Consider the following 16,311-nt stretch of genomic DNA (forward strand, 5'->3'; position numbering starts at 1 on the left):
ACGCGGGACAGAAGAAGATGGTAGGGCGCGTACTAAGTACATACCTATGTACAGGTTGAACGATATGACGTGTTACCTATTCAAAACACCATAACTTTTTTGTGTGAAATTAGGTTTTATTGATTTCAAAGGCAAAATTGTTCAAAAATGATTATAATTTTAACATATCGCACCCTAAATACAAAAGGGGCAGGTTCAACCTGTACATTCACTTTAGCTCGATATGACCCCCTTTTGCCTTGACTATATCCTTCAAACGGTCAAAAAATGAGTTGCATACTGCACGAATGTAATCTTGAGGTATTTTGCCCATTCTCGTATAATCGCTTTTTTCAGCGCATCCATACTGGCATATTTTTTTAGCCCTCACCTTGCTCTCCAAAATGAACCAAATGGAATAGTGCATCGAATTTGCGTCTGGCGAATTCGAAAGCCATTGTGTGGACGAAATGAAGTGTGAAACATGATTTTTTAACCATTCTTGGTTCACACGAGCTTTATGAAACGGTGCCGAGTCCTGTTGGAGCGTCCATGCTCTACGACCGAAATGTTTGCGTGTCCACAGCTCTAGATCAGCTTCTAAAACATTTTCCCGATAATAAGTCGCATTCACATTGACACCAGGCTCGATAAAAACGTTTGGAGAGCGTCCATCAACGGTCACTGCAGCCCAAACCATTACTTGCGATGGGAAATTGCTTCGAGTGGCCATACGTAGGCTCAAATTCTCGTATGAGAGTTCGGTCAAGTAAACGCTATCGTTTTGGGTGCTTATGAACTGCTCCATTGGGAATTTTTTTTCATCCGTTAATGTTAGGAAATTCGCCACGATCGTGCAAGCGCAAAAACCCCTTTGCTCTTTCGCACCGAACTTTTGTTTGCTGGGGTGGGGTGAAAGATCGTGTGCTTTTTGGAACTTGTAAGCCTTGACCTTGAGCTCATTTTTCAATATGCGTTGTTTGCTTTCTTGCGATATTTTCAGTTCTTTGGCCATTTTTCTTCCACTTCGACGTGGATTTCGTTCAAGTCGAGCCTTCACTTTCCGAACCATTTCTGGCGTTGTTGCGGTTTTTTTTGGTCCACCTCCATAGTGTCCATGCTACCAGTATCATTGTAACGTTTTATAGTGCGACACAAACATTTTATTCACTTTGAGGTGACAGAGCTCACGAACAATGGCCGGTTGTGATTTTCCACACTATTACGTTTGAATCCCATCACAGAAAAAAAAAATTCAACAAAACTGAGACGCAAATGCTTTTGATGGCTTATAAACAATATATTGAACTGGCATTAGAACAATTTTGACGTTGATGTCACGAGCTGTTTTACAGATACAAGCAGTGTGAAGTTGGTAACACTTCATATCGTTCACCCTGTATGTACCATCAGCGCTCAGCAGGTTCAAATTTAGATTGAGGTACGGTACACCAGACAGGGCTAGTTTAATGGGGCGGCAGCCCTTCGGCGAGAAAAACTCGAGTCATTCCGGTAACGTGGAACCGGCTTCCATGGGAAAGTCTAAATGTACACTAAAGTCCAATAGCGCAACAAGATCCTCAAATCACTTGCCGGCAGCATTTGGAGCAAAGACACAGAAATGCTGGTTATAAACTACACTGTACAAGTCAGATCGCCTGGAACTAATGATACGTAGTGGACGAAGCTTCAGACTTGTCAAAACACTGCCATTCGCACTGCGACGGGATGTCTACTGATGCCCCTACTTCAACACTTACACGACGAGGCTCATATGCTCGTTTGAGGGAGCACAACATATTGCTCAGCCAGCAGTTTCTGTTAGGGTACTATCGCAGCTCCCACCTATGCAGACAACTTCTTGAGCCTGAGCTGCGTCCCAGGCAAGTCAGGAGGCACCTCTTCAATTACCCGGACGAGATCGGGGTAAAAACAAACCGTCAATTACTGGACCGGACAGTGTACAGAAAGACAATAAATGACATTCATCGGGAGACCTTCTTAAGCTCCCGACCCCCGAGTTCCGTTATCGAAGTTCTACCACCGCTCATTGCAGACGAAGAGCTCCAGTTTCCCCACGTAACCTTGGCACAATTACGTTCTGTATACTGTAGCAGGTTAAACTTCTACCTATCCAGAATTGACCCGGACATATTAAGCATATGTCCAGTATGTGAATGCATCCCGCACGATACTAGCCATCTTTTAACATGTCGCATCAAAACCACTCATCTAATATCCCGCACCTTCTGGGTACAACATGTCGAAACAGCAAGTTTCCTGGACCTACCGTTAATGAGCTAGACGAGGATGATCGGTGATTTACACTACACTGACAGAACAAAGTATACAGCTACAACAACAACAACACCAAATTTAGACTAGTTGGTGAAACAGGAGTTGGTTACCGACCGAGGGAGAGAAAATACTTATACTATTCAAATATGGCAAACGGACAGAAAATTCCGCCCGCATATTTCGCAATTATTTAAACAATTTATTGAATGATAATTTGAAATTAAATTTAGATAGCGATAAAGCCCGCAGAATTGAAATCTGGTTAATCTTACCAAACTTTCTACTCAAATGCGCATTCGAGTCATAAAGAGTTCTAACCCGCTCTAGGAAGAATAAGTCATTACTCCGAAGTTTTTTTTGAGGTATGTGAAAATAAATGCGCTCTAAAAGTAAACTGTTCCGTTTGTTATATCGAAAACAAGGCATAGTGAAAGTAGAATCCTTCTAATTTGAAACGATTTTACATTTAGTAATGCCCACCTGACATTGTTAAGGGTAATCATTAGAAGTACCGGATTTTAAATTGAAATAAAACAACGAAAATTTAAATTGATTATTTCGGTGAAAAACTATTCATCACATTTATTTTTTAAGATAATCCTTTTCCAATGTTGGCTACAACTGCGCTGTAATCCGGCCATCAGTAAGCACCAATTTTGAATGCCTCACTGCAAGACTTCGGCCGATATCTCATGAATAACTTTAGTAATGTTGGCTTCCAATGCCTCAATCGAAGCTGGTTTATCCACAAAGTATTTAGACTTTACATATCTTTACAAATAAGCCTCCAAAGGTGTGATATCACACGATCTTGGTGGCCAATCCACTGACCCGAGACGAGAGATAAATTGCTCATCAAAACTATGACGCAGTAAATCCATTGCTTCACGGGCTGTATGATAAGTAGCGGCGTTCAGTTGGAACCAAACGTTTTGAAGATCACGGGATTTGATTGCCGGCATCAAAAAGTCGTTTATCGTGGCGCAATAGCTTTCGCCATTCATTAGTACATCGGCGCTATGCTCGTCGTTGTTCTTCAATGACTTCGGGTTGGTCTTCAGCCCATTATTGAAGGAACCATTAAGCCAAAAATGCCTTATCGCTGAACATCATAAGTTGGCCTGAGCGTGCGATGACACAGAGCGTCGATTTTTGTACAATTTGTAAACTTTGATACGGTGTAAGTATTTCCATGACGAAATGTCCATGAATACTGAAAATGTATGCCTCCAGTTTGACAGTAGTCACGTGTGATCTGTCAAAAAAAAAAAACCCTTATTGGAAGAAATACCTCTAATTTGATCACCCTTTATAAAGAAATCGGGTCAGCAAAGTTTAAAGATCTGAATGCAAATCGAAGAAATTTTGTTTAAATGCATTTAAGCCTACTGATGTGGGCTCCTTGAAATAAAGACGGTATACTCCAGCTTAGACTGAACAAACGAGGTAAATAGCGAATTTGAATACTACCTAGTACAGAATACGATTAGGCAATGACAAAATTCGAATGACTAAGAAACTGGAAAGTGACATCAAAATTTATTCCCAATTCAGAAATTTCAATAGAGTATTTAGACGCGAGTTCTTTATCAATTATAAGGTAGAGATTAAATGCATTGACCTAAAAAAACATTTCTTAATATATAGTTGAAGTAGATTCTTACCACTACAAGTGCTCCTTTGGACTAAGTAGGCAATGGAGTGCTGAACTCCTCTCTCGACGAACAAAACTAATACTCTACAAGGCGCTCATCATGCCCGTCCTAACGTATGGCGCAGAGCCGTGGACGATGATAATAACCGATGAATGAACATGCGAAACATTTTTGGACCTTTGCACGTTGGCGACGGCGAATATCGCAGGCGATGGAACGATGAGCTGTATGAGCTTTACGGCGGCATAGACAAAGCGCAGAGAATAAAGATCCAGCGGCTACGTTGGCTGGGTCATGTCGTCCGAATGGATACAAGCGCTCCGGATCTGAAAGTATTCGATGTTTTACCAACTGGTTGTAGCAAAGGCAGAGGAACAATGAAGTGCAGAAGGACTTGGCTTTACTTGGTGTTTCCAACTGGTGCCGGTTAGCGGCACGCTTTGTTAAACTCGGCCAAAGTCGCGTAAGCGATTATCCTGCCAATCAAGAAGAAGAAGAAGATTCCTATGACACCTTGCCACCATGTTGTTGAGGTCGGATTAAATACTGTATGAATGAGGTAGGTTTAATACAGTTTAAAAAAATTTTAAGTCGTCCGCATATAAAAGAAACTAGGGAAAAGGGGAACCTGCAGGTCCATCATTAATAAAACAAATAATAAGAAGACACATTATCGAGAACAACTACATATTGACGATTGAAAAGGTAAGACTGTATCTATTTAAGGAAAATTGAGTGAAGGCAGAAAATCATTAGTTCTGAGATTAACGTTGAGTGGCAGACTTTGTCAAAAGCTTTGAAAACATCCTCTTAAACAGCATTAACTTGAAGACTATTATGAACAATCGACGTATAAAAATTTATGTAAAATATCAAGATTAGTGAAGGTTGACCTACAAGCTATAAAACCATTGTAATTATTATAACTATTAAGTTCTACAGCGAAATATTATTTTTGGTTTATAACACTGTGCTACAAAAAAAAAAAAACGAAATACACCTAACAAATTACACACTGTTTATATGGTCAAATAATGCATAAAAATATTTTTGTTATATTTTTTATACCCTCCAATTTTTATTTATTTATAAAAAACCGTTTTTTCAGACTTTGCGAGGTAATCTACGGATATCTCAGTCATTTTTTCACCGATTTTCAATATTTTATATGTTTTGAAAATGATATTGTCAGACCTTTCAAATGATGTACAACAAGTAATTATTTAAACTAGTTAGTTGTGATTTTTATTTGATTAAACCTGGAGAAAGTGCTTTTTTCTATCATTTTTTTAACTTTAACAATTTTTTATTGCATAATTTTACAACAAAATTAAAGATGTTTGTTAATATTCTTTGAGTGCATATATTAACGAAGAAATTAATGTATTACTTTCAATAATCGGACAAAAATTGCGTAAACTACGCTAGTTTTTCGTTAATAGAAAATATGGGCCATCATGTGTATTGCAGTGTGTACAATGTATTGGTCATACATTTTTTGTCAACTTTGAAAATTGGGATGAAGTTGTCCTGACTTGGAGTAAAAAGAACAATCATACTGTCTTTTATATACATTTTTTTGTTGATTTTACATACCTAACTTTTTCTAAAAATGTTTACGCAATTTTTGTCCGATTATTGAAAGTAATACATTAATTTCTTCGTTAATATATGCACTCAAAGAATATTAACAAACATCTTTAATTTTGTTGTAAAATTATGCAATAAAAAATTGTTAAAGTTAAAAAAATGATAGAAAAAAGCACTTTCTCCAGGTTTAATCAAATAAAAATCACAACTAACTAGTTTAAATAATTACTTGTTGTACATCATTTGAAAGGTCTGACAATATCATTTTCAAAACATATAAAATATTGAAAATCGGTGAAAAAATGACTGAGATATCCGCAGATTACCTCGCAAAGTCTGAAAAAAACGGTTTTTTATAAATAAATAAAAATTGGAGGGTATAAAAAATATAACAAAAATATTTTTATGCATTATTTGACCATATAAACAACCTACAGTGTGTAATTTATTAGGTGTATTTTCACTGTTGCTCCGTGTAATTTACTAAAAAAGCTTTGAAACCGTTGATGGTTTGAGAATAGGCTTGCATGTTCGTTTGTCTTTTTATTTCCAGATTTTAATAAAAGTAGGAGTGATAGAAGTAGTTTCCCAGGCATCTATGAATCGTAAAAATACTGATATATTAAAAATAAGCAGATGTGGATAGGCCAGAGTCGAACATTTTTTGCCAAAATAATATTACAATCCATCAACATTCACTTACTCCGAACTTTTGGTGTGCTGAATCCCATCCGAATTACCTACTACAGTTACCAAAATTAATAGGGGCAGCAGTACTCCCTCTATCATGTATAACTTTTTCTGACGCAGGTTCAAAATTGAAACTGAAAAAGTGCGCAGAAAGGTCAGCAGCCTCCTTAGTATGGGGTTTAGCGCTAAAAAAAAACACTTTCTTTTTGAATTTTTTACAGAAATATGGCTTAAGATACTTTAATAAAATCAGTTGCATGTTGCATGTTTTTGTACATCTTTTCAATAAGTTTTTAAAAAAATATTAATAATAAAATATTGACAAATAAGCCCATGACAGAGTTTTTTTGGAGATATGTTTTTCGAGAGGTGCTCTGCGGTGCCAATCGGCATTCGTCGTAGAATCATGTGAAACTAAAAAAGTCGAATTTTTCAGTTAAAGTATGACGTAATGCTCCCCCCTACATTAATAAAATTTAGTTTTTTTCATTTTTGTAGTTTTGGTGGCAAAAAAACGTAAAACGAGCATTTTTGGCGAAAAATTTCGCCATATTTGTAAGTGAAAAACAACCTTAAAAAAAAAAAAAAAAAAAAACAGTGTAGGGGGGAGGTATTTTTGATTTAGAAAACGTGTGCCAAATTTGAAAAGAATCGGTTGAATAGTTTCGGAGTTGTGATTGGCACCGACTTTTAAGAAGTCGTTTCGGGAAAACGCGTTTGAAAAAATGACTCTGAGAAATTATCGATGCTCCGCATTCGAGGTAGAGTGCCTACAAAGGCTATAACTTTGAGAGTTCTGCTCCGATCCACTTAAAATTTTGACACAACATTCTTGAAATGATTTACTATAAGATGAGTGAAGAAAAAAAATTTCGATTTTGTGACCCTACCCCCCCCTTAAGAAGCGACCACCTAGGCTCCTTGGCACGACCGGATTTACTGAGATTTCTTCGGAGGTCGGGTGGATTTAAAAAAAATTAAAAAGGGAACCCGAGCGCAGTAAAATAGACTTCATGTTGACTGAGTGCTGTACTGGCTAGTTTGTTCCGATAAAAAATAAAAATTAAAATAAAAATAGCAGAAGTAGCAGATCGTTTGGGTAGCTAGTAGCACTTTATAATATGCCCACCAGGAGCTTGTGCGAAGCAGCTGTGACATCTGCAAAACAGCACTTCGTTTGCGTAAGGAGTACGTAAGCCCTGAGTTACGGCAGTTGCAAATATGGACGACTCAATTGCTCGTACCATTGTAGGATGATTCGTAGAACGAGTATGCTTTAATTCGTATAAACTTAGTAGGATCTCTAATATTAGCTATCCCAGAGCTAGAGATTGCGTAGATTCACACCAATCGAGTGAAGCACTTCCATAGGTTATGGACGCGTTACTGAACTTACCCAGGCACCGACGGATCCATAAGAAATGTTACACTGGTAACAGCACACAGGTCGTACCTCCGGGCCGTACAAAAGTCCTTTTCGGGAAATAAAGGGTGTTTTTTTAGAGGTTAGGTTTTCAAGTTGGCACTACTTTTTTTGTAGATGGTCTTTTTGACAGCTGTCACTTGATTTATGCTCAGTTTGGTTCGCCATTTCATAATTAATAGACTTACACCTGATCAAGCGCGTCGCACGTTCGGTGAATGGGCCCAAAACGAGATGGCCACCAATCCCGATTTTCACAAGAAAATTTTGTTCAGCGATGAAGCTCACTTTTGGTTGAATGGGTATGTCAATAAGCAAAATTGTCGCATTTGGAGTGAACATAATCCACAAGCCATTGCTGAGACGCCGTTACATCCTCAAAAAGTCACTGTTTGGTATGCTCTAAAATTTAAAAATGAAGCCGGCCATAATGTTACAGTCAATGGAGAGCGCTATAGAGCCATGATTAATGACTTTTTCGTGCCTGAATTGGACGATGTTGATGTGGACGACCTTTGGTTCCAACAAGACGGCGCTACATGCCATACAGCCAACGCAACAATCGATTTATTGAAGGAAACTTTTGGTGAGCGCATTATCTCGCGCCGTGGACCTGTGGCGTGGCCTCCAAGACCGTGCGATATAACACCGCTGGACTATTTCTTGTGGGGCTATGTGAAGTCGCTTGTCTACGCAGATAAGCCCGAGACGATTGACGTCTTGGAAGAGAATATTCGGGGCGTTATTGCTGACATACGGCCCCAATTGCTGCAAAAAGTGGTCGAAAATTGGGCCTCTCGGCTGGAATTTATTCGAGCCAGCCGCGGCGGCCACTTGCCCGAAATCATTTTTAAAACATAATGGCAAACCCTTATCTTTATAATAAAGCTAAATTCTTGGCCATAACATTAAATTATATACGTTTTATTTCATCTTGAAAACCTAACCTCTAAAAAAAACACCCTTTACATATTCAAAGGTGAATACGTCAAAGATTATAATGAATATTATCTTAATCTGTACCATGGAAATGATCCAATACTCGTAATTTTATTATTGCGATCCTACTACTTCTTTGTTACTCAGAGTGAATTTATCTGTTCGGTTTCTTTTTCCCTCTTCTGAACTTGGACTTTGAATAAACTATTAAGCTGAACACATTTTTTTATTAAACAACAATAAGTTCAGCAAAAACGTTTTCCCAGTTCCACCAGGTGCGTGAAGAAAGAAAAGTGCACCGCTGCTTTCTAGAAATATTGCAAGCAAGCGGAAATATTTCACTGTACAAATCTCTATACCAAAAATGTTCAGCATTTTATAAATCTGAGAATTATATTAGTTTTTTTTTTCAAAACTTGTTCAGTTAAACTTAGTGTGCTCAAGCCTACGAATAATTAAATATTTAGAGGAATTGAGGACAATGCCTAAAATACTTGTATAACTTGACATGAAATCGCTCATAGATGAAATTTCACTCGAACAATGCGTAACGTAAGTTTTTTCAGTTAACTATTCTGTGACTGTAATTTAAATCTATTAAATAAAATTTAAATGATACGGCAGTTTGGTACAAATACACAAAGTTTCAAAATGTGTGAAATTTCACTCGAACATCCGATGAGGTTTAGTAAGCTTACATAGAAGCGAAATTGAAACTGCAAAGTAACGACCAATATTTCCATTCGCTAAAATCACATTCTCTAAAGCCACTTTCCATTATGGGAAAAGCCTCATTGAAAGTCTATGTACATAGCATATGGAATAAAATTTTCAATAAGCATATTTTATGAAATGCTCTACCAACCTAAACTCGAATTAAGGAAACTTTAAACATTTAATTTACAGCAGATAAACATTCATTTTGTATTTACACCAATACAAATATACAGACACATACACTTAAGCACACTTCTTCGCTCACTTTCAGTTGGGCTTACCGCAAAGCCTTAAGCCTTTCAATTCTAGGATGTAGTGTTAAGCAAGCAACCTACTAACCCGCAATCCGAGTGTGTGCGCCTATAACTATGCATTTATTTTCGCACATTTAATGTGAAAGTTGACATCTTATGGCTACAGCAGCTGCAATGTCGATGCAATGGCAACTACTGTTCATTTAACTCGAAGCACACAACAACAGCAACAACAAATTGCAGCATACCCTGAACTAAGTAAACAACCAATCAGCAGAAACAAACAATTCGACTCGAAGAAAACGGCATGAGTATAAAATATGTACAATAAAAACAAAAACACACTTGGCAATTATTATATCTACAATACACATGACTACATACACACATATATATGTACCTAATATATAGTCACACATACGCAGATGCATTTACTGTTCAAGGCGTTGCAGCCAATTGTCGGCTTGAAATTGCAAAGGGGGAATGTGCGCTTGAGAAGGACGTTTTCGAGAGCCACAAATGCAAGACATAAGGTATTGTATATTATTTGACAATGCCAACAACAAAATCGAGAGCACGCGCAATGCCAAGCTGCAGTATTCGCCTTAACAGCAAGAACATCAACAGCAAAAACAATAGTGCGCGGGTGCGACAAAAACGCTAACAAGCAACGCTTCCATTTCACTGCAATAATAATGGCAACAAACATGACAATGAGAAAAGCGGTAAGAACAACAGGAGAAGTAGCGCAAATGGCATTGCTGCAGCTGCACAAATGCAGATTATATGTCGTGGTAATATTTGTATTTGCAGCCATAGAGCAGAGTTGTTGGAATTTTCATTTTACAGTTTTCTGAAAGGTTAAGTTTGCGTTTCGGTGCTCACTTTAAATATTTAGCTACATAAAATATTATATCTTAGGCATTTTACTAAAGCAAAAACGTACTCAAAACTGGCGCTCGTGCAAAGTATGAGTAGGTGCGTGGAAGCCATAGCCTCAGAAGTAGGGTTGTTGCTTGTTATTTTAGGAGTAGTACAAAAAATCATTTTTGCTCCTATTAGATGTAACTCGCTGAATCTTTGCGTGATTTAAAGCAGATAAAGAAGTCCTCAAGGACGTTAAGGAACTAGCATTTCCCACGAAATTTGGTTCGACGTTACCGGAACGTCTCGGATTTATATGCGGACAAGGACTGTCACTCCACATTTCAGAACAGTTCAGCATAATGTTTATGCTGTTTCAACAAAAACAACAACATGAACAGTAACTAGTAGTAATTGGAAAAATGGCTCATCTACATAAAATGGCACTCATACCCTTTTTGTGTGTTTGGGCGAGCTCCTCCTCTTGCTTGTGCCGCAGGTCTTGATGTTATTCCACAAATGGAGGAACCTATAGTTTTAAGCCGACTTCGAATGGCAGATGAGCTTTTCCATGGAGGTTTGCCATTGACTGCTGAGGCATTTTTTTCTATTATTTGATGTTTCATGCACGTAGATTCGCTCATCCATAGAGTAGTTTATTCTCATGTTGTTCTGGTCAGCCAATATTGATGTTTAAGAAAAAAATTTAGTTAGCAAATGATTTCGTGTTATTCTAAGATGACTATTTCAACAAAGGTTACAACTTACAAATAAAATAAAAATTAAAAAAAAGTTTTAATATTGTAACAATATAAAAAAAGCTGTGACTGTGTGTGCTAGGGTGATCAAAAAAATTCCCGCAGGACGGTACAAAAATACACGGGATAATCAACCTTTTAGAGTTTTCATGTTAACATCTCTCGAAATCGTCAATTTAACAGTCATTAGATCTCTCTCACCACACGTGGGTCGCAGGCGCTCCAATAGACCGTTGCCCCAATAAAGCTTTAAATCTCGATTTTGGTACCTGCCGAGCCGTGTCCAAAGTTTTCCATTGTACATGAAAGGGGTTGCCGAATGGGTTGGTACGTGACTATCATTCGGTAGCGCCCGGGCTCGAAACGCAATATGGGCATGAAGCACAAAACGACAGAAAAGGCCTTTTTTTAATAGCAATCTCTCCTCCGCAGGCACAGGCAAACATCCGAGTGTATTTCTGGCATGAAGAAACTCCTCATGAAAACGCATCTGCTATTCGAAGGTAGTATACAACTGAAAGTGTCTCCATTTGTGGAAATACATTAAGATGCACACCACAAATAGGAGATGAAGCTTGGCCAAACACGGAACAAAAAGGAAGTAAAGGCGGGCTATATGTACAGGTGGCGCAAAATCAATCATCCAATTTGGTTTTGAATACCTTTTTTTTAATAAAAGAAATGATTTTGAGGTATGAAAATTTTTTTTGTTTATCAAGTAACGATAAATTAAAAAAAATAAAATAAAATAAAAAACATTGATTTACTACATTTTCTTATGCTGAAATTACTTTTTCAAAGAAATTTGGTAACCACTTTTGACCAAAATTTAACACGAAATTTTTGTAGTGCATATTTTTTTATTAAAAATTGGTGTTCGATATAGGAACAAAGACACTAGAATCGCTTTTGCTTAAGAAATAATTTTAATTTATAAACTTCCGTCAACACAGTTAATAAGGAGTTTAATCGCTCGGAATACTGTTGTTGATTGTTGTAGGGATAATTGAATATATTTTAGTTTAGTATAATAAACACTAACAATGAGTCCCGCAAGTAGAGTTATCCGTAACAAGGTGGTGAGTTATCACCAAGTACCTAAGACCGTGAACATTTCAGCAGTCCCTCGTACGAGAGAGGGTCGTTTGAAAAGTTCATGCAAAGTCAAAGAGATGACATTACTGGCGCGTATCAAGATTATGTTTAGTTGGTAGTATTTCTTGGAACGGCACAAAAGGTCGCGCAAGGTATGGGTACGTAGGTAGCAAATACGCAGCTGCAAGGGTTGTTTTCACACGAGGTGTTGTTATAAATGCTGCCTGTTGATATTTTCATTATTGTTTTGGTGCTCAAAAGTGTAAGAAGTGAAAATATAAGTGAAAATAAATATAACTGAAACTATAAATAACTGGATACGAAATGACTTCAAGAAGAAACGAATATTTATCAAGTGCAGCATATAAATAGAAGGTAAAAAATGTAAAATAAGCAACAATGTAAACATATACTAATTTTTTTTATTATGCAGGCTAACTGAGGAACAGCGAGAATCATATATACAATCTTTATTTGATGAAATTTGTGACGATGACGCTCCCAATGACTTTGACTCAGAAGATGAAGAAGAAATTCAATTCAATGACATTGAAATTGCTGATGACAATGCTGAAGTTTCGCAAAGTGCCGCAGAAGTGCACAGAACGAGTGGTGAAGGATTTGTCTGCCAAATACCAAGGAATTGGCCGAAACATTACAATGGACAATTTTTTTACGACCTTGCTAGTTGCAGAACTGCTTCTCACCTGGAAACTCACGATCGTTGGAACTTTGCGCAAAAACAAATCATATATTCCTCAAGAAATGAAGCAGAACAAAAACAGGACAATTGGTTCAACGACATTTGGCTTCAAAAATAATGTGACAATGTGCTCTTATGTTCCCAAAAAAAATAAAGCAGTAATTTTGCTTTCGACCATGCATAATGATGCTGAAATAGCTGACAGTGGGAAACCTGAAATAATTGAATATTATAATCGTACCAAAGGTGGTGTTGATCGAATGGACAAAATGTTTGTGGAATATCCAACACAAAGATAAACAAAACGATGGCCACTAGCGATGTTCTTCAACATGTTGGACATTACAGCTCTTGCAGCCTACATTGTCTACGATTTGAATAACCCTATGTTGCCTTGGAGAACAACCAACAAGCGTAAGCAGATCCTGCGCAGCTTGGCTGAAGCATTGTGTATGCCCATTATGGAGGCCAGAGCCATAAATCGTCAAGTGACGCGAAATTTTTCGACTAAAATTGCTATTGAAGCATATTTCAACCGACCGCTGGAATCAATGGTGTCAACAGCAGCATCAACATCTGCCGCAGCGCGCACGCCAAAACCTGTGTCCGGATCTTGCTAATTATGTTACGCACAAGAGGAAAAACGCCGTAGAAAAACCAGAAAGCTGTGCGCCAAATGTAAGAAGCCAATGTGTCTTGAACATTCGGTCACATCAACAAATTGCTCTATTTGCCATGATTTTCCTTAGCTATAAGATGCATTTTTATAATTTTTATAATAAAAGTCAATAATATAATGTGTGAAATGAATATTTTTAATTTTTCAAATAAAAAAATAATATAAAAAATGTTTTTTTTTGATTATTATGAGGATTTTTACTATTGGGGTACAAACGTATCCCGGGTGTGTGTTTACGTATATAATGTGTTTGGAAGGCTGTAGCTCCTGAACCAATAGTCCGATCTGGTTCAAATTTGGAATTTGAACTCAAAACTAAATAATCTTTCTAGATCCGAAGTTAGCGGTATAGAGGTATAGCGGTTCAAAAGTTACAACACTTCAAAGTTGAAGTGGATACATTTGTACCCCGGTGTGTGTTCTAGGGTTAAGCGTAAGCGATATATTACTTTGTGCTTGGCATTGGTTTGAATCGAGAAAGTCGAGTTATTCTCCTTTTCCATCCTTCGTTTTCCATTTCCTCAGCAGTTGTGGTCGCAAAATTAAAGAAAATATGGTAACAGCTCGTTTTATATCCCCCCTATTCTCCAGGCTGGGCTCCCTCGCTTCGCTCTGGCTTCTATTTGTGCCCCAATTTGAAGAAATGGCTGGCGTGAAAAAGCTTTTATTCAAATGAGGGGGTGATTGCAGCAACAAATAGCCATTTGTCAGACTTGAACAAATCCTATTTTTCAGAAGAGATCAACAAACTTGGACAAATAAAAAAAAACAGATTTATACGAAAGAGTTAAGAAATTTGCATTTTTACACGTACTTTTTTAACCGACCCTCGTATATGCAATATAACCGTAACCCGCACACGCTAAGCTTCTCTTTTTAATTTGCCAAACTGTCAATTGGTGGCATAAAAGTGTGTGCCAATGCGCAATTACGTAAGTAAGTCGATTCTTGTTGCCATTGGGATGCACACTGATGACTTGTCAACAACACCTACTTATACCATATATCTACCAGTACATGTACGTACAATACTAGAATTTTCGCACAAGTGTTACCCACAAAGTGACATCTCGTACCCATTCTCTCTAATATTTGTAAATGCACTCAGATTTCATTGCGTGTGTGTGTTTGCGTGATGGTACGCGGGTGTGTATGGTAGTTGGCCTTATGTTTGCGCTTGTCAATGCATTCCAGTTTTTTTCTCACACTAGAATTTACTTTTATTCACTTGAGTGCGGTGTATTCGTTTATGTGTTTGTTTGTACATATGTATTAGTGCGCATTATTTGACAGGAAATTGCATTTGCTTTGTATGCATTGACTTGACGCACTAACACATGTACGCGAATGAATGCGCTTCGTGAGTGCTTGTCCTTAAAAAGAAAAGTATCCCTTCTTGCCTGACATTTGCATTTTTAAGTTGCCATTCCCAGTGGCACTTGTCATCGTATGTGTTGCCGCACTCGTATTAGCAGCGGCTACGGCATGGCATTCGTATGGCCACTAACTGGTACTATTGATGTGCACTGGCTGGTATGTGGTGTGACTGGTTTAAGTTAAAATGTTGAAGCTGTCAATTTTTCGCACATTCTTGGATTCCTTTTCTTTTTGTCACTTTGTAGACGTTTTTTTTTTACGCAGTGTACAGTGAGTTCGATGTTGAATTAAGAATTTAAAATATTGCCAAATTAAAGATGTTAGGTTGTGTAATATGTTTTTGTTATTTAAACGTGCATAGAATGAGCTAGGGAAGTGGTTTTCCAATATTTGAACTCGTAGGAAGATAACGGCCAACCTTAAGATCATCCACTGATCGGGATTTTGTTCACAATTTCAATTGCTTTAGAATTTTTGAAGCAATATTCGTAAATCAAAGTTTTTCCAACTTCGCGATATCTCAAAAGTGGTTTCGCCGATTAGTTTGTTTGGATCACAGATTGAACACTTGTACAGTTCTCGCTTGGGAAAAAATGAAATGAAATAAAAAAAAAAAAAAAAGTGTCAACCATCAATTTGCTAGATTCTCAAATAGGTTTTATTCGTTCGATAACCACAGCTTCATAGAATAAAATCTCTCAAGGAGGACTCACTTAGCACATAGGACTCTTAATAAAATTGATGAGTGGTGTACCTAAGGGTCTTATTACAAGCCCTAGTCTTGTTCACGCGCATAAGCAAACTGGAAGGTTTCAATCTGCCAGTGCTTGGAGATGTTAATCTAAGTCTGTGAAGTGAAATATTTATGAAGCTGACATCGAAAAATGTGTATTGAACTAAAGGTAAATCAAGCGTTGAAAGCTTTCGGATAGTCTCGGAGAGCCTTTAGTAAGAAATGATGTTAGAAACCCGCTGTGGTATCTTGGAGATACACAAATTTAGTCAGACCAACAATCACCTTGGTTAAAACCATGATTTCTGTGTTAAACAGGCTACGAATGGAAGAGTTCCTAAACGTTACGTGCATCACGAGTACAACGACGGGATCGACACTTAATGTTGTCTAGGTTTTGTTACCTCTGGACTTAGCCATTCAAGAGGTGGTAATGAAAACGATATCTCAACTGTATTTTCTCGATTGAGGTACGACGAGCAGTGTTCCGGACACAGAGAGTTGTTTAAGAACTGTCCGTGCAGTACCTTCTATTTTGGTTTTAACTGGAATTTCTT

This window comes from Anastrepha ludens, chromosome 2, assembly GCF_028408465.1.
Source record: "Anastrepha ludens isolate Willacy chromosome 2, idAnaLude1.1, whole genome shotgun sequence".
In the NCBI taxonomy this organism is placed as follows: domain Eukaryota; kingdom Metazoa; phylum Arthropoda; class Insecta; order Diptera; family Tephritidae; genus Anastrepha; species Anastrepha ludens.